General features: G+C 34.8%; 2 long non-coding RNA genes across 5 annotated transcripts in view; one reads left to right on the top strand and one right to left on the bottom strand.

Annotated features, from left to right (window-relative positions):
- Positions 1–24,665, top strand: part of LOC143663542 (uncharacterized) — a 58,741-nt gene that overhangs the window by 15,586 nt on the left and 18,490 nt on the right. The gene's annotated exons all lie outside the window — the stretch shown is intronic.
- The window catches only part of LOC143663541 (uncharacterized), an 80,316-nt gene continuing 74,693 nt past the window's right edge, over positions 19,043–24,665 (bottom strand). For 2 of the 3 annotated variants that reach the window (XR_013166019.1, XR_013166015.1), the window contains 4 exons: positions 21,984–22,112; positions 21,811–21,855; positions 19,968–20,008; positions 19,043–19,233 (listed from right to left, as the gene is read on the bottom strand). This is a non-coding gene — a long non-coding RNA (uncharacterized LOC143663541). The remainder of the gene's footprint in view (positions 19,234–19,967; positions 20,009–21,810; positions 21,856–21,983; positions 22,113–24,665) is intronic. The other variant, XR_013166018.1, reaches the window with a different exon arrangement.

Genomic DNA, 24,665 nt, shown 5'->3' on the forward strand with positions numbered 1-24,665 from the left:
ACATGGTGTATAATTAATCTCTCCATGAGGCGGTGTCGTTACCTTGTTTGCCTCTCTGCCCTCAGTGTCTAGCCCACGGTTTGCACTAATAAGTCCTCAATAAATATTGTTTTCAACATCTGGACAAATGGGAAGGTTGTTAATAAAATAGGTTTTAGAATTAGAGAGAAGATGTTTTAATTCCAGGATCTGACACTTACTGGTGAGTAAACTACTTTATCAGTTTCAATTTCCTCTTATATAAAATAGAGATGATGATAGTATTACCTCACAGGGATGCTGAAATTTAAAGATAATAATCAGCTACACTTAGCATAGTGCCTAACATATACTGCATGCTCAATAAATGTTAATTATTATCTATTATTATGTGAGGGACTTTTGTCAGCTAAATTTTAAGCCACAGAGACACAAAATTGATTTTTGAAACCAGCCTTAAAAAAAAAAAAAACAGTTATGCACCTAGAGAGCAAATCCAATGGGGTCTCAGTAAGAAGAATTATAATTTTCAAGTATCATGTCATTCTTTTGACCCACATTCCAATGTATCTTTAACCCGTTTTCTGATAAATACTCAATTTTATTATTTAACCATTTTTTTCTTTTCCTTGAAAAATGATCAACGACTATTGACTTATTTTTATCTATTTATTTATTTTATGGAGAATGTGGTTGATTATATTTGTTCAAGAAATATATTCCATGACTTCACAAATTTATGAAGTAGGTGTCTTAGAAAAATAAATACAAGTTCCACAATACCCCTTGGTAACTGATGAATTCCAATATAGATATTGTTTAGCTTTAAATTTTTTCAGGTGTTTTCCATAATAACAATCAGCCAAGGGCACACTCAAGCAGTTAAATGATACATCAAAGCTGCCTGGTCAGGTACTACCTTCCTTTTAAAAAGTCGTGTTGCTAATTAGCAAGGCAACTCTTGGTATCAACTCTTGGTCTCTCTGGAGAAAAACATATGAGAAACTTTAACATTTGACTTATGACCACGTGGCAGCTGAAATAAATGATCTTGACTAAGAAATACAGTGACATTAAAGAGCTTTGGTAAATGGAACAAAGCTAACAACCAAAATAGATTCATTGGAATGGGGCCTATTTTTTATTCATTCATCCCATCAGGAGTTATTTGTTTAGTCAGTCAACTAAGCAAGCCATACTAATTGAATGCCAAATATGTGCCAGACATTTTGCTAGCTGCTGCAAATGAGAACTAATGGTTGAGAGGATTTCCATGCAATTAACAAATTGATGCCACATTCTTCTAATTTGCCTCTGCTGTGACGTGATTGATACTAATAGCTACTGGACTATTTGTGTTGGTTACCCAACTATATACTGAATATTGATAAACAGTAGTGAGTTGTTTTTGGCAAAAAAAATTACTTTGTCAATTGATATCCCAAAAATCACACAGAACTCCCCCTGAATGTAAGAGTTTTTTTTTTTTTTAAATTTGAGTTGAAAATGATTTTTGTTTAGATAGCATTGCCTAAGGCAGGAGAATTTTCTGAGAAGTTTTCTTAATTTTTTTGCTATTCTGAATTATTACTGTATTAAATTTGACATGACCATCCCCTTGCAGAGAAATAAACTGTTAGATTATTACCAGATTCTTGAATGGTAGACATGGAGTTCAGGATTAAATCTTTCTCGACAAAGCAAAATTAAATGTTAACCCTATTTACCATTCTTGATTCAATGAATAGGGGAGCTGATTAGAAATCCATAAAGCTTATCTTATTGATATGACCCATCATTAATTTTGGTGGCCTTTCATTAAAGCAAATGTGCTTATGTATTTAATGGAGACAATCAGGTAGAATTCCTTGCTCAGTACTTTTCAAACTAACATTAAAAGCATTTTTATTGGTTGAATGCATCAACACCCATGTTAAAATATGTATACTCAGTATATGTCCTAGGAAAGTTATACTGCAGAGTTGCAATGTCAAAAATATTTGGAGACAGTGTTCCAAGAAGTAATAAATTTTGGCTAGATATTGTATGTTAGGGAAAAAACAATTAAATCAGGTTATTTTCTTTTGGAAGTCTACAGTAAAGAGTCAGATACGTGGACTGATTAGGTAATCTCTCTTAGAAAGAAAAATACTCATTCATGGTGTATCCCTGTATAGTTGTTTTCCTTTATTCTTCCTTAATAAATACTTTTTGGTAGAAACTATAAATACTTTATATATATATTTACAGTAAATTTTAGGATTTTGCCAAACATCCAGAAAAGTTATCAAGTAGCAGGAAAAATACAAATGTAAAACATGGAATAAACTACCCTTTTTGTGTGCCTTGAGGTTCAATTTTTCTACTAATCCTGTGCTATCCTCGGTATACACTAAAATAGAATATTAAGTTTAGGAAAAAACAGTTTAAGAAGCAGTTATGAAGGACCTAATAATCTATATTTTACAAATCAAGCCAATGTAATACTGATGAATGACCAACTTTGAGGAGCGATGGTGTGATAGCACTTTAAGAAAGGAAATATAGCCACTGAACAAAATGTTATAACCATGAAATCATGTTGCCTTGGGCAAGCTCCTTAACTGCGATGGCTCTCAGTTTAATTATCTATAAAATGAGGGTGTTGGACGAAAATTGGTTTTCACATATGTCTCAACACATAACTGGGTTATGACAACAAATTTGTGTGGACTAAAATTGGTCTTCAAGCATGTCAACACTTAATTTGTTTGTGAAACAGTTTTTTTTTGTAGAATGACAAACATTTTTTAATGAATTGGAATAGACTAGAAGAGGAAACATCACAGGACATCATACATATTAAAAATAAATGTTGCATCATGAAACCATATTTTGGCTGTGTGTGCATGAGTATGCTAGGTTATGAACTAAAATATATTTTTACTGTCATTTATGGTAAATAATTTGAAAATACTGTACTAGATTATTTCTAAATTTTCTTTCAATTAAAAATATTTAAAATACTACTTTATTCTCCCTGAGGCAGGGATTTCAAGTGTAATATCACTAAATTATTTAAAAACTAAAAATAAATCCACATATTATTAATACCATATGTGATATGAATTAAAATAAATAAATTCGAAACCTGAAAAAAATAGTATCATTTAAATAGTATTTAACAATTCAAGATCAGTATATTTCTGTATCCCAGTAATAATTGAAAATGTCTAGGGAATAAATAGTGTTCATTATAATGGTAAATAAAATGTACAGGCTTTTAAAATATATGACAGGTATATTTAGCTTGTTTAAAATAAAGTAGCAATGGTTATTAAAAAGATAAATTAATAGAAGAATATAATAAGATATCTAAAAGAGAAAGAGCTGAAAAATATTAGTTTTAACTATATTAGTACGTGAATAAACTCTCAACAATTCCAATATTATAAGAAAACGAATCAGCAAAACAGAATCAAGAAAAAAGCACATATATATACACACAAATATATATGTACACAAATATACACATACACAAATACATACATATACAATTTAATAAAGAAAATAGCACATCATTCCAAATCCCTGATTCTCAACCTTGATTGAACATTGTTGGAATCACCTGGGGAGATTTACAAACTACTGATAACTGATACCCAACCCCAGAGATTCCAATTTAATTGCTCTGGGGTGTGGGCTGGGCATGGGATTTTTAAAAGCTCTCCAACTAATTATAAAGTTGAGAATTATTGCTTAAGGGAATTGTCCTTTATTTAAAATCGCACACCAAAATTTGAACCTCTATGAAAGACCCTCCAGGTGAATAAAATAGTCTAGATTGCATATCCTAATTTTCCTTGATTGTCACCATTATGGGCTTTTCTCTTCTAATCACAGCTGAGATGAATCAGCATTAAAATGCAAACACACACATACACATACACACACATATACCACTCTGTTATACTCCAAAGGAAAAGTATGTGTGTGTCTGCATATACATAATTATATTCATATACATGTAATCTTGTATATATAAAATTTTTAAGTCATCTATATTTAACTCACAATAAAGCCTGGCATCCCAGTCCAATTTAACAATTTAATCATCTTACATGCCTGTTTAAAACTTGACAACTTTCCGGTCAAGGTCTAGGGAATACATGTTGGTGTTAACTTTGGGTCTTCTCTTACTATTCAGTTTTTGTCCCAGGAGGTAGGCTGAATTGTGTATGCCATGAAACACAGCTTCTTAGTCTCAATCTGTGCCCTTAAGGATGTGAATTTATTTGTAAGTAGGACTTTTTTTTTTTAGGTAGGACTTTTTGAAGATGTTTTTATTAACTGGAATGTGGCCAGCTGAGTCTGGGCAAGCTTTGATCCATATTACTGGAGGACATATAAATAGAAGATACCAGAAGCCAGAAGTCAGAGAAGCCCACAGGGAAGAGCAAGAAGCCTCAAGTGAGTGGAAATCATAAGAGCAATATAAGGAGCGAGAGTTTACTATGTGATGTGAGGCAGAGATGCAAGTCAAAAAATGCCAAATCTTGCAACAAGCTGGCTACAGACTTTAGGCAGAAAGCATTGCCTTGCTGGTGCTTTGATATTAGATTTCCGGCCTTCCAAACCATAAGCCATTAATTCTTGTTATTAAGCCTACCTAGCTTAGTTTCCTGGTCACTGTGACAAGTGCTCCACAATGGGTTGTTTTAAATGATGGGGTTTATTGTCCCAGCATTTCTGAGGCTGAAAGGCTTTTTCTTCCCAGGGTCAGCAGCATTGTAGTAGGCTGGCAGTCCATGGGTTCCTTGGCTTTCCCACCACATGGTGATGTCCTTTCCTCTCCCTTTTGGGTTTCTGCTGTCTTCACACTTGCTGCTCCTCCCCTGGGCTTTTTCTTTTAGAAAGCCTCTCCAACAATAGGCTTAGTATCAATCATGATTCAGTTGGCCACACCGTAACTACAGATAACATCTTCAAATGTCCTATTCACAATGGGTTCATACTCACAGGAATGGGTTAAGTTTAAGAATAAACATGTTTTATTCTGGGATACATAATTCAATTACAATATTGTCCCCCCTGAGTATCATGCTTCATTACAGATTAATCACATATCAGTGGACACACCTTTATACATTAAGCACCTTCATGCTCATTATGGAATCAGTGGTATGAAATGTGTCCATACATTTTTAAAACACACACACAGGCAAGTAAACATCTGATGTCAAAACATAGAAAAATATTTTAGAATGCTTTAATAATGGAAGAGATAAAGGGACTTTTTGTCCATAAAAAGAACATTAAATTAAGAAAATGAGGGAGGGATAATATTAGTATTGATTATCAGTGAACAACTGAATTGAAATCACTTATGTTTTTTACTCTATGCTAAAACAAATTCCAATGATATTAAATAATTCAATGGAAAAAATCAAATAAGTCAATAACTCAATCCAGAAAAAGATGATTAATTTTCTAACTTTAAATTTTTGGACATGTATGATTATGTATGGATCCAAACTAATCTTAATGGTTATTTTAAACATTAAGATATAATAACCTGTACTGTGACAAAAGGAAATTGCATAGCAGGAGTCTACTAAGGAGTCTGATTTTAGTTATAATATCAGGTTGGTTTTCTATGCAATCAAATGATAACAATTACTATTTCTTAAAAATGGCTGTCTATTAAATGAGCAACTACTTAGTGTTTAGCCATGGATGGCAATCTCATTTATCAAGCCACAGTATCACCAATTCAATTCATTAGGTAATTTATTGATCAATTTTTTATCATCATTTTTACTTGCTCTACTCTTCTGAGTTGAACTTAACTTGATGTTAGCTTCTGACTTTTATTTATAATCCCCAGAGAAAATAAAAACCCACCATGAAAGAACAGCTTTGGTTTCCTGAACTCAGACTTACTATCAACATCCACCCACATATATATATTTTTCTTCTGGCACATCACCATTTAATTTTAGATGTGTTTCTCCTACTATTTAAAGTTAATAACTCTTCCACTTACACTTAGGTCTCCTTTCCCCACCTGCTCATGATCCTTATGCTAAATAACCCTATCTATTTTGTGAAATTTGTGTCCCCAGAACATATCCTTTTTCTTGAGTCCCAAAGGTGCATATGCATTTCCCTCCTTGGAAATCTCCACTCTCATGGTCAGTAGACTTCACAAACTCATTAGGTTTCTAGCATCAATGTCCTTTTCCAAACTCTCCCTATTATGTTTCCTATCATGCATCATCATCCACTCAGATCTCAAACCAGAATATGGCTTTATTTTTGACATCTCACATTCACCTAATTATCTAAATATCTCATATTTTCATTTATCTCCATCCCCAATGCCACTATCCTACTTCAACAAATTATATATAAATTATTTCATTTATATGAATGTTAAAGCATCATAGCTGGTCTCCTTGCTTAACTCTGGCACCTATAGTTGGCAGAATTCCAAAGATTCTCACCCAAGATATCCATCCCCTGTGTATTCAATCAAATACTTATCTAGGTACTGCAGTGAATGGATTTTGAAGGTGGAATTAAGATGACTAATCAGCTAGCATGGAAATAGGGAGATTATCTTGGGTTATATGGGTGAAGCCAATATTGTCATAATGTACCCTGGGCAGGTGAGGATAGCAGAGAGATGAAGCAAAAGTCTAAGTGTAAGAAAGAATTGACCAGCTTGTGTTGGCTTTGAAAGGGGCCAAGAGTCAGGGTATACAAACAGCCTCTAAAAACTGAGAATGACCCTTGCTGAAAGCCAGAAAAGAAATGAACACTTCAGCCCTATAACTATACAAAACTGAATTCTGCCAACCACTAGAATGAGCCTGGAAACAAATTCTCTCTCAGAGCTTTAAGAATAGAACACAGCACTTTGATTTCAGCCCTGTGAGACCCAAAGCACAGAACCAGCTGAGAAACTGTGTGCAAAGTCTTCTGAACTGCACAAATTGTGAGAAAAACCAGTGCTGTGTTAAACTGATTAATTTGTGCTAACATGTTATGGCAGCAGTGGGAAAGTAATACATCACCTCTCCACCTAATTTTCTACACTGAAGTTGTTGGAAAGGCTCATACCACGCCACCACCCCAATCTGCAATATATAAAATATGTTCAGTGGGTTCCTACTGCCTCAAGATTAAAACCAAATTCCTCCAAATGGATTACAAAGTATTTTAGATATGGTCCTTAACCTATCTCTTCAACTCATTCTTGCTCATTCCCACCTCCCAATGTCCAACTCCCAAAGCATTTCTTCTTCATATAGCTTATAACTTTTTGCATTCTTTCAAGCCTCAACTTTCCAGTTTTGAATGGATAGCTCCTACTAATCTTTTAGATTCTGTTTCATATAATTTGTGGAAAGCCAGGATTAGGGTTGGTTTTAACATTTGTATTATGTGTTGTGCAACCTGCACTTGCACTATCATAGCACCTTCATCATCCAGAATGATAAATGTATATTTACTTCTCTGTAGTCTATGTAAATATGTGTCTAGTGTCCTTAGACTGTGGATTTATTAATTCATTTACTCATGCTTTAAAAAGAAGTGATATGCCACACTGGCTGGAAGTATTTTGAGAGGCAATGAACTAAGGAAGTGGAGTTTCTGGAAATGAGGACATTTAAAAATATTAGAATAGGTCAGTCATTGGAACAATTGTGGAATTGGGGACAGGCAAAGGGAATGCCATATTTAAATTGGGAAGCACAAATACCTGAGATTAAATCCCATAAGTCCTTGTTTGTTTTCTGAATGGAATTTGTAGTTTATTGTAATTTCAGTAAGTAGTGATTGAGACTGTTTTAGGCAGTACTGGTTCTAATAGCTTATATAGAGAGTGTTTTGGAAGAGAAAGAAAGAGGAATATTTGCATTTATGGCTTTAATTCCAGAGAAATATTAGTCCTTTGGTCCAGGTAATGGCTATGGACAAAGAAAAAAATGGATTAAAGAAATATTCTGGAATTCAAATCGAAGGAACTTCTTGATTTTCTTAATATGTGTATATAATACACTGAGTGCTTAAGAAATATGCTATTAACAGTTATATACACAATAGCATAATGCCTGTAACCGTTGAATTAATGTAGGTAAGAAAGAATAAGGAAAAGAAAGTATATGAAATTAAAAGACAGTTTCTTTGAGTAAAGAAAATGTCTATCATTCATGGCATAAATTCCAGAGAGCTTTGTACCTGTCACATATTTGGTGCTAAATAAATATCTATGAAAGTAATAAATACATTTTCTTCAGAGATAAACAGAACCTTAATTTCAATTATCTCCTTAATTTCTATCCTAGTTTTCCAGCTGCTAAAACAAATACCATACTTTGGATTATATTAAAAAAACTGGAATTTATTGACTCACACTTGAGGCCCAAGAAAAGTCCAAAACTGAGTTACCAGCAAGATAATTCTTCCTCTGCAAAGACTGGGTATCTGGGCTGACTTCTAGAGGGCCGTGGTCTTTGGCTTTCCTGTCACATGACAATGCATATGGCAATGTCATCTTTCTCCTCCAAGTGTAAGTGACTTCCACCTTCTGCCTGTGTTCCCTTTACCCTCTTTGTCTGAATTTCATTCTGCTTACAAGGACCCCAGTATTTGGATTAAAGTTGAATCTGATTCAGTTAGACCACACCTTTGCTGAAGTCACATCGTAAAGACCTCCTGTTTGGAATGGGTCCACATCCACCAAAACGTAGACCAAGACCAAGAGCATGCCCAAACTGGGGCACACAATTCAATCCGCCACATTGCTTGTATTTATTGTCTAAACCCTTGGTCACCCTGGACTCATAAATTGAAAAAAATTATATGTGAGCATGCATTATCTAGTTTTTCTCACAGTGAGTACTTCAAAAAGGTAGTGCCATATAAAGTTGAGTAGTTTGATTCAACGTTATTTTTGATACCTCTTGTGTACATTTTGCACAGTCTTTCCTTAAAGTGTGAAAGACAAAAAACTATTTTTAATCATAATTCATGCTCTATTATTTTTTTGTCAAAGACAGAACCCTAAGTAAACATTTGCACATTTCAATAACTTGAGAATATTTAAAATTAATAAAATTTAATCTATTAAAATTATTCTTTATAGAATAATGTTACTATTGCTAAATAGATTATCATTCTTAATTTAATTAATTCAAAAATGCACTTTTATGCTTAAATGGATTTAATACCTATTTTTCTTGCTATAATATTTAGATGATGATGATGATTAATTTTGCTTTTTTGGGTAAATATTTTGATTTTGTAATCAGTAGGCTATAAGTGCTCTACAATCAATACATCATGTTTAGCTGTGCTGTCACTGGGATGTCTTTTGGGGGACGTTATATTAAATACCTTCTCTTATGCATTAATCATCAGTATGCTTTTGTTTTTACCATATTAGTGTAATATTATGAGCAATATTAAGCGTTCTTCACAATCTTCCTTTACCCGTATAAGTGGATAATTTAAATACATTAAAACAATAAATTATTATGTGAAAGGAAGCATGATTTGTTGACTTAAAATATACCTTTCATTACATAACATTTTATGTTTTTTTCTGGGGAAAAAAAGGGGATGAGTAAGGCTACATTTCTTTGTTTCTATTTCTAAACAGGTAACCTGAATAATGGTTTCCTTCTCCTTGGTACACTGCCACAACCAGCATGGCTCCATATTAGGACTGAAGGGAGGCGATAGGAAATTGATGGGGAATTGAGAAAGAGAAACAAGAGGTCAAGATAGAGTTAAGGCTGGGACCAGGTGGGACTCTGAGCTAGAACAGAGACTCAAAGACCCCGACAGGTTCATCACTGTTTATTTTATAGGGTTGCAAGGTAAAGAAAGTCAAAATGTAACTAAAGAAAGGGGGAGGAGGAAGCAGGAGCTGAGCCATCTGCTTCCTTGTGATCAGATGAGTCAAAAAGTGACACATTTCCCAAGGCCTCCTTCTGCCCCAGACTCAAGCAACTTTGCAACACTTTAGTCTTTTCAGGACATCAGGTGCCTTTTCCCAGAGAGAAAGATTTGCTATATCTCTGCAGCGAGCATGTGACCTCTGTCTCACTGCGCCCAACATCATACATTCTCCATTTTGCAAGTAATTATTAGGAAGGAGAAATTTATCTGAGCCCTTCCCAGAACATTAACTTTAGTAGCCCCAAAAGGGTTATTCCCAGGACACAGCATGGAGTAGAAGAATCTACATTTCTTCTACTTGTTACAATGGGCCAAAAAGATATCACTCCTATTTCCCTATTCTGTGTTTTTTTAATAGTTACTAATTCGTGCATTCAACACACATTTACTGAATGCATGTGAAAATTCTAGATTTATACTGTTGAAAAAACTATATATGGGAACTGCTCTCATAAAGTTGCCATCTAGTATGGGGCATAAACAAAACATATAGACACCAATTGTGACAGAAGCTGCAAAAAGGCAAAAGTATACCTAATAGATTAATTTTCTCCTGTTTGAACACCATTACCTGCGATTCCACAACTACTATTAATATACAATATAAGTAAAAATGGGACGGGCCCAAATTGGGAAATAACTGAAGAATGACATGGCATGAATTTCATTTCCATTTAAAAGGCTTATAGAATTATATTGTGGGAGTGAGATTAGGTTGTGGCTATATCCATTGCCCACAAATAAAAGAACATCTCACTGTTTCAGTTATTTATGGCCTGGACTCCTGTTTGGAATTGTGATGGGAGCAGTGCAGGCAGTTGGATGGTTTATATTTGAGGGTCCGGAAAAAGGTAGTGATCAATCCGACTCTCAGATTGCTTGTTGGAACAGTTGAGTGAATAGTAATACTGTCTACTTAAATGTGTAAGTCAGGCAGAATAATGGGGGTGAGGTGTTTTTTATTTGAATATCAACTAGAATGAGATAAGGGAAGAGAGAAAAGAAAATATTGGTGAATTTGGGTTAGTAAAACACTCTATATAAACAGATTCACAGACACATGCCGACACATGCATATTTGTGCTCTGATCCACTGTTTAAAATAAGTAACATCGATTAATGTGGATGACAGTCGTAAAAATCTGCAAGCCTCTCTTTTAATGGATAAAACATTAAAACAAAATAGTTTCTGATGCCAAGGGATCCACAAGTTGCTTGGAGAGGGAGGCAAATGAAGATACCAGCACATAGAGAAGGATAATTTTCACAGAGTGTTGATGAAGCAGAGAGGATGGAGAATTTATCTTGATCCATGGTAGGTTAGTAGAAAGATCAGTTAGGTTCAGTACTTAACTCATGAATGTGAAGAGAAATTTGTCATGTTATCAAGGGAGTGGAGAATGCTTTGCAATAGAGCAGGCATCACCTGCAAAACTAATGATGTAGGAAAGAACATGTCACAATGAAAGTACTTCAATAATGAATAGATATTAGAGTATGTGGAGAAAATGTGGTTCCAAAGCAAGCGAGAAATAGTATCCAAAGTTCCTAATGTTCCACATAAAATATTTTGACTTATATCTTTGAGATTTTGGGAAAGTGTTCAATGATGTTAAAAAGTAGAGTTCATGATCTGAACAGATTTTTATAAAATATTATATCCTGGTGGTTTAATATAGCATATAGGAGCTAAGATATTTCTGCACTGAATGTGCTTTTCCCAGGAAGAATTTAGGAGTAAATGTTATCCTCAATTAGCACAAAAGAGTATCTTTCTGCTCTATTTGTTTGTGACAAATATACCTACAATAGCTGAGGATAATAGCAATGTTCTGTGATGCCTTTCTGAGAGTAATAGCTATGCTCTTTGATTCTCTTCTGTTCCTCTGCTCCAATGTATTGAATCATTACAATGGTAGGGGTGTGGAAAACATTTCTAGGGTGGGCTATCCTTCATCCCTTACATTATATGGTCAGGCATGTGTTCATCAAATAAGAGAAAATAAATTCTACTCCTAGCTTTCATTTCATCTTTTTCTTAAACATAGATGAATTAGGAACCTATCATTTCAGGAACTAGAAATACGATATTACAGGAACTAGAAAAAAAGTGAAGAGGAGATAAAACTAGAAAAAAAGTGAAGAGGAGTTAAATCTGAAGCCTCTGTCTTGATGGTACACAAAGGATACAGTCCAAGTTATTTCCCTTCTGTGATTTTAAAAATCATTTGCCCCTAGAGTTTTTAGAACTTACATCTAGCACAACTCTTATGACACTAATCATTGATTTACTTCTTTGTTTCCCCACTATATGCATTTTAATCTCCTTGAGAGCAGATATTATTTATATCTGTCTCATAAAACCAGAGCCTACCAGAAGGAAAGTTGGTGGTTAATACAAGGGAGTGTCTATCTCAGTGAATCTTGTGATGGACAATAGCTGTGATTAATTGTACAAATATAAAAAAGTTCTTTCAGGTACCAGAACAAATGTATGACATTATTAAAAGGAATTAATAACAGGGAGGTATATGGAAAAAATAGGACCTATTGGAAACTACGGATTAAATCTAATATTAATATTTTATTATTAATATTGATATTTTAATGTCTTTTCATCATTAATAACAAATATATCACACTGATGCTATGAGTCAATAGTAGGGGGAAGTTGGGGGAAGGATATGGGAGAATCTGGGTTTTCTTTTTTAAATTATTTCTTTTCTGGAGTAATGAAAATGTTCTAAAACTTATCATGACGTTGTATGCAAATCTGTATGTTGATACTATGAGCTAGCAATTGTGTGCTTTGAATAGTTTGTATGGTCTGTGAATGTACTGCAGCAAAACTGTATTTAGAAAAACCCAGTGCCTAGCATAAATTTGGCTCTCATTAAATGTTTTATGAAAGAAGGAAGACTGTTCCATTCAACAATTATCATTCTAATTAATGTCACATATTCTTGATATAGAATCCTTACATCTTGATAATTTTTGTTTTGCTGAAAAACTTAATGATTTACAGTAACATATCCTATCTATCTTTTATTCTTGTTTACAGTTTAGTTATGCATAAGCTATGATAAAATATGGAACAGAAAGAATTACAAGCTCCAATTCAGCTGCCTTAACCTGATCTAGAAGATACTATATCAAAACTTCATTTGGCAAAGATATAATTTCATAATTTATATTAGCCAACTACCACAGCTTATTTTATACTTCATAAAGGATAGATATCCCTAGTCTCTAAAATAATGCATTACATAAAGGCTATGAAATTTCTACAAGAAGATGTAATAAGTTTACTAGCACAAGGCAGATAAGAATGAATTAGTACTTGGGAGCTTGGTGATGGATGACGAGAACTTATTAAGTCAGGTAAGTCAGTGTTTTTTCACAAGAATATCAAGTGAAGTTGTAGAGAAGATGCTTACTTTGGATGCAACTAAACCAGTTATCCAAAACCTAGAAAAAATTATAATATAAACTCTGGCCCTAAGATTTAAAACTTGGTGTAGTCACCTCTTGAGAAGTTACTGGCTTCCCATAAATAGAATCCTTAAATTATGAGTCAAATTAACAAGCAAAAAGGTCTGAACACTTTCTGAACATTTAAAACTTTTTCCTTATCAGGGTTATTTGACTCTGAATCTGTGCTTCTATTTCTTGTTTTGGGCTTCATAGACATCCATTAGATCTGAGCTTGTCTCTTTTTATAGCATCATTATCACCATCAACATCACCATATGTTTTAATTTCCTTAGCTGTTCAAGAAAATTCCATGCAATAAATAGGCATAAATAATGGAAACATTTTAGCTCACTTTTTTGAGGCTAGTACAGCATCCAAATCAAGGTGTTATCAAGATGATGTTTTCTTCTAAAGATGAGCATTCTGGGACTGGCTGCTGGTGATCCTTGGTCATGGGCTTCTGTGTCACATGACAATGCATATGGCAACCTCTCCTGGCTCTTCTGGGTTCCGTGCTTTCTCTTCATCTGTCTTGATTTTATTCTGCTTATAAAGAGCTCCAGTAATAGATTAAGACCCATCTTGGGCCACACCTTAACTGAAGGAACTACATCTAAAGCCCTACCTACAATGGGTTCACATCCACAAGAATGGATTAAATTTAAGCACAACTTTTTTCTGGGGTTCATACAACTCAAACCATCATGCCATGTATCAATTGTTTGTGGACTACTCAAGTTACTACATTCATTAATTTTATTATCCTTCATCCTCACAAATCTTTGAGATTGTTACTCACACCACAAGCAGTTGGCAGAACTCTAAAATGGCACCTGAGTTTTCTTGCCCTTAGTGTGCACACATTGCATAAGCCCTGAAACTGTGAATATAATGGATTTTATTCCTAATCGAGTTATGTTATGCAGCACATATGTGAATGTGAATTTAAGAAAGGAAGATTATCCAAGTGGGCTTATTTAATTACATGAGCCCTTTAATGGCACAGAAACTTCTCTAGTGGTCACAGAAGAGATGGGAAACATGAGAAAGATGGACTCTTGCTGGTTTGGAAGAAAGCAAACATCCATGTTGTGAGTTGCGGATGGCAAGGACAGCTTTTGAGACCTGAGTGCAATCTCCAACTGACAGCTCTCAGGGAAATGAGGACCTTAGTTCTATAATCATGAGAAAATGATTTCTGTTAACCATAAGAATGAGATATTTTCCCCCCAGGGACTCTAAATGAGAAACAAGCCTAGATAGTACCTTGATTTCAGCTTTGTGCTCCTCTGAGCAGAGAATCCAGGTACCCTATGAAAGACTCCTAAACTACTGAACCGTGAGCTAATAAATGGGTATTGTTTGAAGTTGCTAAATTTGTGGAATTTTGTTACATAGCAATAACAAATGAATACATCTTGCAATGGTTAATTTCATACCGCGACTTCCCTGGGTTCTGATGTCCAGTTGTGCGGTCAAGCAAACATTGGCCTGATTTTTACAGTGAAGGTATTTTATAAACAAGCTGAAATCATTTGTCAGTTGATTACATCTACAGTGATTACATCTACAATCAACAAATAAGATAGTCAGTAGTGATGGCAGGAGTCACCTCATTCAATCAGTTGAAAGCCTTAGAGTTAGAACTGAGGATTTCAGCAGTCATAAAGAATTTGTATCACTGCTTGAGCCACCCAGCTTTTCCTGGCTTATATTCAACATCACCTTCATCAGATTTCCAAATTGCAACCTGCCCCACAAAATTTAAATGTGCTAATCCCCATAGTCATGTGAGATGAATTCTATAATAAATTTCTCAATATTTACACGCATATGTTTCTTTATATATTTTGTTTCTCTAGAGAACTCTGGCTGATACACATCTCCTAAGCATTTCAGATAGTTTCATCTATGTGAGAATATAGTGATTATTAAAGCATAATGGATAAGAAATTGAGCTTTTGAATTAGACTTCCTGATTTGAATTCTAATTCTGCTATTTGCTGGTGATGCGACTGGGCAAACTATGTAGTCACTGTAAAACTTCAATTCCTTAATGGAAAATGGAAGTAATGGCCAGATCTACCTAAAGGATTAAAACAGATAAGGGAGGTAAAGATTCTAATCTGATGCCAAGTATGTTTAAATACTCAATGCATGCTAGCTAACATTTTGCAACCATGTCAGAATTGAAGCATTCAGGGTTTGGAGAAGTGAAGACACATAGCCAAATATGCCAAATATGCAAATCTATCAAGTTAATCACATTTTCCATTCAAATCTATCTGGCTCTCAAATCTCTGATTGCCCCTACTGGAATAGAGTCTTGCATATGTAACCTCTCAGCCTGTAACAACTTCTCACTCCTTTGGGAACTGATCTCATCAATTGTAGAGAAGATGTCTCACAAATCTAGAGCAGATCTTGGTCAAAAAAGTATCAGAACTCCATGTCTCTTCAATAATTCCTCATGTGCCTTAGAACTATAGGCCTTTGATATAAGGAATAGTCTTTGGTACATCCTCTGGAAAATGCAATGAGAAGCTCCTATTTTCTACTCTTTTCTGCTTGGGCTGGAGAAAAATGTTGTTATTTGTTCTTGACTTTGTTCTCTTTCCTTTACTTGCTAACCTCCACCTGCCTTCAGGAAGTGTCAGTAATTAGAGCCTCACTCATAAGTGTAAATAACTTCTGCCCCCAGCAGACCACAGAGGGTCTAATAAACAGTTCTCAGTGTACAGATCCCTAAGAAGTATCAGCAATACTGTTCCCACTTGTAGCAATTCATGGGAAATAGCGTTTACTCATTTACAACAGTTTCAAATACTGTTCCATGTTAAAGTAAACTTGGGAGGGACGGTGGAATGTCATTAGAAAAGAACAATACTGAAGAATTCATTAGGCTTATATAATTTCATAAACCAAAAAAAAAAGCAATTCCTAAATGAAAATCTGACTTCAACAAGGTATCCGAACAGGTGGATTTTATTTCCTAATCTATAGACTTTGTTGTGATGAAAATGTGTACAAACTGATTGGCTTAGAAAGATAATGGTTTGGTACAGAAGTAATTGCTAAAAGTTAATGATTTTAGAGTACTCATTGGAGAAGGAATAGCTGCAGGCTACAAAAACTGGCTTCTGGAAGTTCTATTTTATACAAATAATTATTTCAAGAAACACATGAAGTCTTATTTGTTGGCAGTAGCACATGAATTCTTGGTGCTCACCAGTGAAAAACAAAACTGGGAAATTAATTTGTACTAAGCAAAACTGCACTCAATCTAGGAAAGCACTTTGAATTTCAGTAGGTATTTAAGCAAGTTGTTATTGCCTGAGGACATTTGAACACTGCAGCCAGTACTTGATCCATTTTCAGAATCTTCCATTTCATTTTTACTATGCATTGAGTTATAACTTATGATTATAGCTATTGTTATCTGTCATATGAAATAATGAGCCTATCAGTTGATGGTGACATTCTTGAAATTATTTAACCCCATCTTAAAATTAGCACTCAACTCATCTTACATTTTATTAGGAAAATCATTCTGTCTCTCATGTGGAGCTTTGAGTTGTTTGTTCTATTTGTTCTGCAGATTTCCAGTAAAGAGTAAAAGAAAAATCATCACTCTATTATAACATCTTCAGAGAAAAGAGAAAAATGTTAACTATGTCCCAGCTCAAAGCCTTAAAAATACATGGCTTTCTCTTCACCTCTTTTGTTTTAAAATTGTATACAATGTGAGTTGATAAATGTTTAACAAATGGCTCTCTTGGGGTTGAGGTTTGGGAGAGGTCTTATTTGTAGTATCTGCTTACTACTGTGATAGAAATAACCCCACCCAGGTCAATTTGAAACTACCAACGTGGCATCACTGAAAATAGAAAAATGGGAATCAATGCACATGTCACCTTGGAGATGGCTCTAGCACATCACTGGTTTTATAGTACTGCTTTCATAAGAGCTTAATAGCAAATGCCATGAGAAACATGACTCAAATGTTTTCTAAAGTACATTGTTTTTCCTTTTATTCATCACATGTTATTGCTATTTTAATTTACTTTTCTTTATCTCTCACAGGAATGAGGGACTTTTTCCATTGATTTTCATTCATATCCATAAGAGGTAGCAGAATCTTTAGACCATAAGTATTCAAAAAACATCACTAAAAACATTTCCTTGAGTTATATAAAATTTCTGGCCCCAGGACTGATAGGAGCCAAAATTGAACCTAATCCAAACTTATTTGTAGAAGCTTAGATTTCCTTAATATTTTAAAGAAAACCTCATGTTCAGACCTAAGCTCCTTCTCTTCTTTTTAGTACCAAGACGGTCCTACTTGTTTTTGCATATTGAAAAATAAAGCAGTTATTCTCAAGCATATGTAGAAGCATATTAAATTCAATAACAATGATTTTTTTTTTTTTTTTACTATTAGGAAATATTTCTAAAATATATATCTTTTGCTCCTCAAAACAACCCAGGGAGTCACACATGTACTCAAAACTTTTTTTTTTAAGCGTTTTCTCAGGTTTATGCAGCTGGATGGCATGGACCTGAAGAAATGACGTTCTATGTCTAATTCCCTGTTTATTCCCTGGCACCTTGCTGCAATCATTTTATTATTTAAAATGAAGGTCAATTACATTGAGTCCTAGATCAAATGCTGTTTGGGCCCAAAGTTCAAGAAGAGTACAGTCTGGTGCTGCTGCAAGATTGTAAAACGTGCCAGGCCCAGAAGTAGACATAGATTTATTGGGACTTAGGAACAGGAGAGGTTCTCTGGTGCCAGCCATGCCAGAGGTTTAGTACTTGGCAAAGAACAGGGTGGGAGTGCAAGGGGTGATATATAAATTTAGACCAAAGACATTTCATGCAGTATGAGACTATTGGGTCTCTAGTGTAATCATTTCAGAGGCTTAAGACCTGACATTTTACTAATATTAGTATTTAAGAATAAGATACAATCAATTCCATTTTTACACCCTTGGTTATAGTCTTCTCCTATTGAGTAGATTGTTTTCTTTCTTGAGCTTTGTTCTTGGGTAAAGCAAGTTGTTACAGGCCATTTGGAGGGAGCTCGTGCTCTGGGCCACGACAAATACTCAGCCTTTTATGAAGCAGACAGACCATAAGGATGAAAATAAGCTTCTATTCTAATTATTTCAGAAAGGACTAGGGAATAATGCATATGACTCAATAGCATAGACTGTTATTTGTGTTGAGATAAAGTTATTAACATACTGTGATGAGGCTAAGAACAGTGGGAGATTATATTACCTTGTGAATCAGAAGAGGTGTCAGAAACTAATTTCTGCTCAGTGATGCACAGAATGAAAGCATGTAGCTTTGAATCAATTTTGAATATAATTTGAAATTATTAATGTCATCAAGTAATTTATTTATATCTTGGTGGAAAGGTTATAGTCTTCTTTAAAAAATTTGCAATGAACGTTGTCCACTTTTTTAAATGTAATGATCTTTGGAGAAGCTGTAATCATTCCCTGGACCAGTTGTAGTAAAAGTTAATTAGTCAAGAAAAGAATCTAAAAATAGAATAAACATTTTAATTAACTACTTTGAAATATGGAATGTTTAAAAAATTTTATATTTTTCAAAATATTTTGGTCTGTGTTAAGTGTCCCACATACACACATGTAATTATTCAAAGGATTCTCAAGTATTGAAAATCTCACAGAATGAGGTTATATGAGCTTGTTTGTGCACACTCATTAAAAACAATTTGATATGTATTGAATCCATTTCTTTATGTCATGGTGAGCACTTCATCTCAAGAATTCTTTAGAGGCCAGCATACCTAATAATCTGCAACAAACATAAAGACAGTTTATGGAATTAGAGATAGCAAAGATTTGTGTATAATAGAGATTACAAAGAAGAAAATTAAATTTAAAATCTGAATGCTATCTCTTGTATTTCTATTTATGTGTTTTAAATCTTTCTCCTTCTCTCCTTTTCCTTTCCTTCTCTGTTTCCCTATCTCTTCCAACACATTTTCCTCCCCAAATGTATTCCTTCTCTTTCTTATTTTATTAGGAAACATTGGAAGAAAATCTTTTTTCCGGGAGTCATAACACTCCCACAGCTAGTTGTTGACCCTGCTGATTATCTGCCTATTTGGTATTAGTTTTTTCTTTTCTTTTTTTTTTTTTTAATTTAACCTTTTGCAGAATAGCCATCTCCCAACGTGTGGAATCTTAGTAAACATGTAAGCAAAAGTGAAAGTCACTCCCATAATCAAGGGGTGGTCACATTACCAAGGCAGCATCAGTAAGTTTCTCTGTCGGTGGGAACAGGGGAGAGATAAGACTGGACTTCAGCTAAGCCTTAGACAACCCACCCTACACTTTCGCTCTTCCTTTCTGGCCATGGGAGAAGCCACCTACCATTAGTACTCTCCCAATATTATTCAAACACCCCTGACCTGGCTCCTCCAGGAATATGCTGTTTTCATTCTCTCTACCAAGTTGGTATGGTCTCCCTTTCTCTGGTACCCCCAGCACACATCCACATTCCAGAATGATAAACCATCAGACTACCTGTGATTCCATCTCCGGTGTGGTATGCTTTGACATCAATCCTTTAACAGAAAGAGAATGGGATACCCTGGCAGGGGGCTGGGTCAAAACCATCACAGAAACATTGACTCTTCAGAGGAAGCATGAAAAAAGCAGTTGGAATCTATTCATTCTAGTAGAGACAACTTAAGAATATTCTTGAATAGAATTCTCAAGACTGCTGTCTTCCTTACTTCTCTAGGGCTGGTTCTTCACCCTTGAATTTGATCACATGCATTCCCCCAACCTTCCAATAAATTTCCTTTTTAAATAATAAGCCAAAGTTGATTACATTGCAATCAAAGAATGATACACGTAAGATGAGTTTAATGACCCTACTTCATTATTTGAAAGAAATGAAAATTAAAACTCTCTCTAACCACCCACATGTACTGACCCTATGTCCCAACACACACACACACACACACACACACACACATGCATACTCATGCATGAAGACACCCATACCCATTATAACAACTGCACCAAGTCAAATTTCTACTAATTCATAACGATGCACCTAATTCATCACCTCTGTGGATGCACGTCTTCTTTTATTCAAGGTTTCTCATTTCCCTCCTCTTAGCTTCCTTAACTCTGAATACAACCCTTTATTCTGAGTCTGTTTTGAGGATAGTACTAAAAATAACTGACATTTATTTAAAGCTTACTACAGGCCAGACACTGTTCTAAGAATTTTATGTGTATGGCCCTATTTATTTTTCAGAGCAGTTCCCTGAAGTAGGTATTATTATTATTATTACCAATTTCAAAGTAAATAACCTGCTTAGTGTTTTAAAGATAGTATGGCTGAAACAGAACTTTATTCAAATGGCACTCTTTGCATTATTATATAATATCGTATATAAATTATATAATGTATATTCCCTGCATCCCATACTGTGCTTATGTGATGCTTCGCAGCCTCTCTAAATTGGTACCAGGGGCTGGATGTTGGACATTATATTAGCACAGTGATTAGCATACACAGAGACACAGTAAAGTCCTATTAAATAATTTCTTACAAATTTCAAAAGGAATGCCTTGCATTTTTCACTTTTCAATGAGCTATTTTGATGTGATTTCCATGATGTTATATCTCTTTCAATGCAGATGAAAAATTTAGTTAGCAATTTGCCCAAGAAAGATTCTAAAAATTAATAAAACCTGCAACCCTGACAGGCATTCTGTGAATATATTATATAAATCCATAAATGAAGTTTAAATAACTGCATGAAACAGAAAAGGGCAAAAGGATTTCAAGATTATCATCTGATAATCAGAGACAGGAAAGCTCTGGAGAGGGTATTTTTGAAAAACATCAACCACCAACGCAATATGCCCTAAAGTGCATGTATAGAACAGAACTAATTTTCCCATTTTTATTGGCAACTAAGAAAATGTGATCTGTATTTTCAGTTCAATCCTTCAGACTTTATATACTTCTGGGAAAATTAAAGTTCTATTGCTTAATACAGCAGAACACTGGATATTTTTCTTAAAAAAATAAATTGCATCTCAATGGTGGGGGAAGAATGTCAATTGTAAAATATTCCTGTTATCTGAAAACAGCAAAATGCCCCTCTAGGTACAGCACTGCACCATGGGCTCCAGGAGACAAGATGATATGAACTAGAAGAGACTAGAAAATATGATAGGCAGGGCAGGCTTTAGGTGTTTGAGTTAATAAGGGAGCCCACATATGCAGTAAGCTCCCCTACTACCGTTTTAGTCACTCATTTAGCATAACCCGGGGTTGGAGTGTGATGTGTATCAATAAAATCACAGCAATGTACTCACAGAAGAGTGCTCATTTCTCTCTTACCTTAAGCAGTTGAGCCCCATGAGCTCACACAGGGTTTTCTTAAAGCTAAAAGAAAATAATGAAGTTAGTAATGGAGGCAATTAGGAAGTGATAATGTGACTTATGTCTGTCACAGTCCAGATATCAGGAACTATTTATATTTAAATACCTAAACACAGATTTTGGTTACATACCTATGGATAATGAGGCTGCATACTCTCAAGCCATTTTCACTCTTCAAATTATGTGCATTCCAGCCTTTTTGGTGTTACAGTGTATTTGCAAAGCTGGCTATACTTCAGTGTATTGAGGCTAGCTTAAAACTGCAGAATGAGAAAGGCAGTGTAAATGTTCGGAATAAGCAAATTTATTAAATCTACAAATAAACTAATAAAAGTTCATTTCCAAGGAAATATGATTTCCTTGTGCAAATGCCTGAGAAATGAAAATATGCTAAATTAACCCACTCTTTTAACAGGCCTCATATATACAGATGAACATACATTTTGATGCTAGTGAAATTATAACAATACAATAGATTTTACCTGTCACCTCTCCCCCCAGAAATGTTCTCTTCCCTTCTGATACTCACTTGAGAACTATCTTTTCAGATCTGTATCTTTTTATAATGTCAAATTCAAATGACAGGAGCAGATGCTGTCCTTTTTCCTTCAGGCATATAACAAGACAAATTCTGACCTGCTCCTGAACATATTCTTATTCTTTGCAACTGGCACATGGCCACTCTGATTTGTGAGACAGAAAACACATGGTCAGACGTTCTAAAACATCCTATGTCACTTTGATATTTTGTTTTGTTTGGCCTTGTTTAATGACAGTTTCACTGATGCCCCCACAAATAGAGACACCCCCTATTAATTCAGTTCATTTCCACCATAGTTGAGCAAGAAGGGACCAAGGTCTTATCTCTCTTGTCCTCTCAATTCTTAAGCATGTCTAGAGTCCACCAACCTGACACTTACATACTACTATTTGAAGGAAATACACTTGCACTTGCATATTTCCATTTTCTTTAGTCACTAATTTTGAGTCTCTTTGCAACATCTTACTTCTCATCTTAGATAAAAGCAGTCGTTAATTGAAGGGTAGTCTGTATAAACGAGTTCATCATATTTCAAGAAATTGAAGCTAAAGTATACAATTCATGCACTCATTTCCACTCAGAGACCATAAGTTTTCTACCCTTTTTTAAAAATTGTTGTTTGGTTGATTTGGGGGAGTCGCATGAATACTGGCTCATTGTTGAATGGCCGGAGATAATTTGGCTTGCTGTGTGGCAGCTCTTCCCTGGGCCGTTGACTATGCTCCTTATTCCTCTGCAACATTCAGACCCAGCTCTCTCCAGCTTACAAGTCATTCTCTAGCTTCATTTCATTTCGGTTACTAACCGACCTTCTGTTTTTCCCTCCAGACCCATTGAAAAGCCAATGGTGTAACCAAATAATACTTGGAGATAAATCTTTCTCATGCCATTTTAAGTTTTGCATATTTTAGCTATACATAGTGGAAATGTGTTAAGCTGTTTTCTCACATGTTATACTGGACATCCCTTATAAACAAGAAAGCTTAATGTGAATTTGCCTAATGCATAAGCTGCACACTACATGATCTCAGAATGGTGGGTGGTACTGCAGGGTTAACTTGAAAGTTGTAGACTGTTTTATGTCCAAGTAAGCTTAGTCTAACACTAAGAAAACAAAAACAAAGCAGTAAGGAGAGGTGTGAGACGAGTGGCATGGCACTAAATTCAGACATGATTTCAGGCAAGAATTCAGGGAGCTCTGATATGAGAGAGATTAACAAGGCAAAGTCTCTCTGGAATCTAGATTATCAACAGTTTGGAAACATCCAGAGAATTCATTCTTTTATAGATCAAAGGGCATTCTCTGCATGTTTTTGGCACTGTTGGTACCAATTCTGTACTTTTACTCATATTAGGTATAAATCTAGGCTACAGACTCAGGCATGCATAAACTATGACTTTTATATTCTACAACAAAACAATTTCTGATTCAAACTCAGTTCTGATAAATGGTGAAAAAAAATGTCATCCCCATTTGAATTATTTTCCACCATTTACTTGATTGTCTTTATGTTATGGAGGTTTGGAGTAGTGGTTGCAATGCTTTTATATTGCTCCAGAATTGGGGATCGACACATCTGGCCCTTGATCTCCATTTATCAACTCTATTATCTACTGTGGCTTGCCTGGTTTTTCCTCATCCTCTGTTACCTAACGGTTGAAGTGTTTTGTCCCTTATTCCCAACTGCAGTCTTCTCTTCATCTGACTCTAGCAAAGCTCTCTTGCTCCTCCTTTTGGAGGCACTTGACTAATTCTAAAAACAATATGATGGAGCTTAAGGCCCTCTCTACCTAGAAACATCAAACTTTAGTTTCCTACCCTCCTGCTTTTTTGCCACATAGAATTTTTATCTCTCTGTAATGCATTTCTGAAGTGAAGAATTAAACCCTCTTTCAGATTCTCCACATCCTATCTAAAGTTTCATTATCCTTCCATTCAGTTGAGTTTGGATGAGGTAGAACATCACTTTTAGGAAGACTCCAGAACATGAACTTTTGCTTCTGTCTAATCTTGGCTCCAAGCTGGACACTTTTTTTCCTACTCAAAGAAGTGAGAAAAATAAGTTCAGCTTCATCACATATTCTTTCAGGTGTTTTTAGTTTTATACTTAGTCCTTAGCTTTTAAAACCAAATAGATGTGTGTCCTATATAACAAAAAAATCAAGGAAAACCTACTCCAAACAGTATATTAAAATAACTTCATGGTATATATCACCTACAATGACTTGCATTCATTCAGTTTACTTATTTAAGTTTGTTTATTTTGCTCTT

This window comes from Tamandua tetradactyla, chromosome 19 (assembly GCF_023851605.1).
Source record: "Tamandua tetradactyla isolate mTamTet1 chromosome 19, mTamTet1.pri, whole genome shotgun sequence".
NCBI classification, from domain to species: domain Eukaryota; kingdom Metazoa; phylum Chordata; class Mammalia; order Pilosa; family Myrmecophagidae; genus Tamandua; species Tamandua tetradactyla.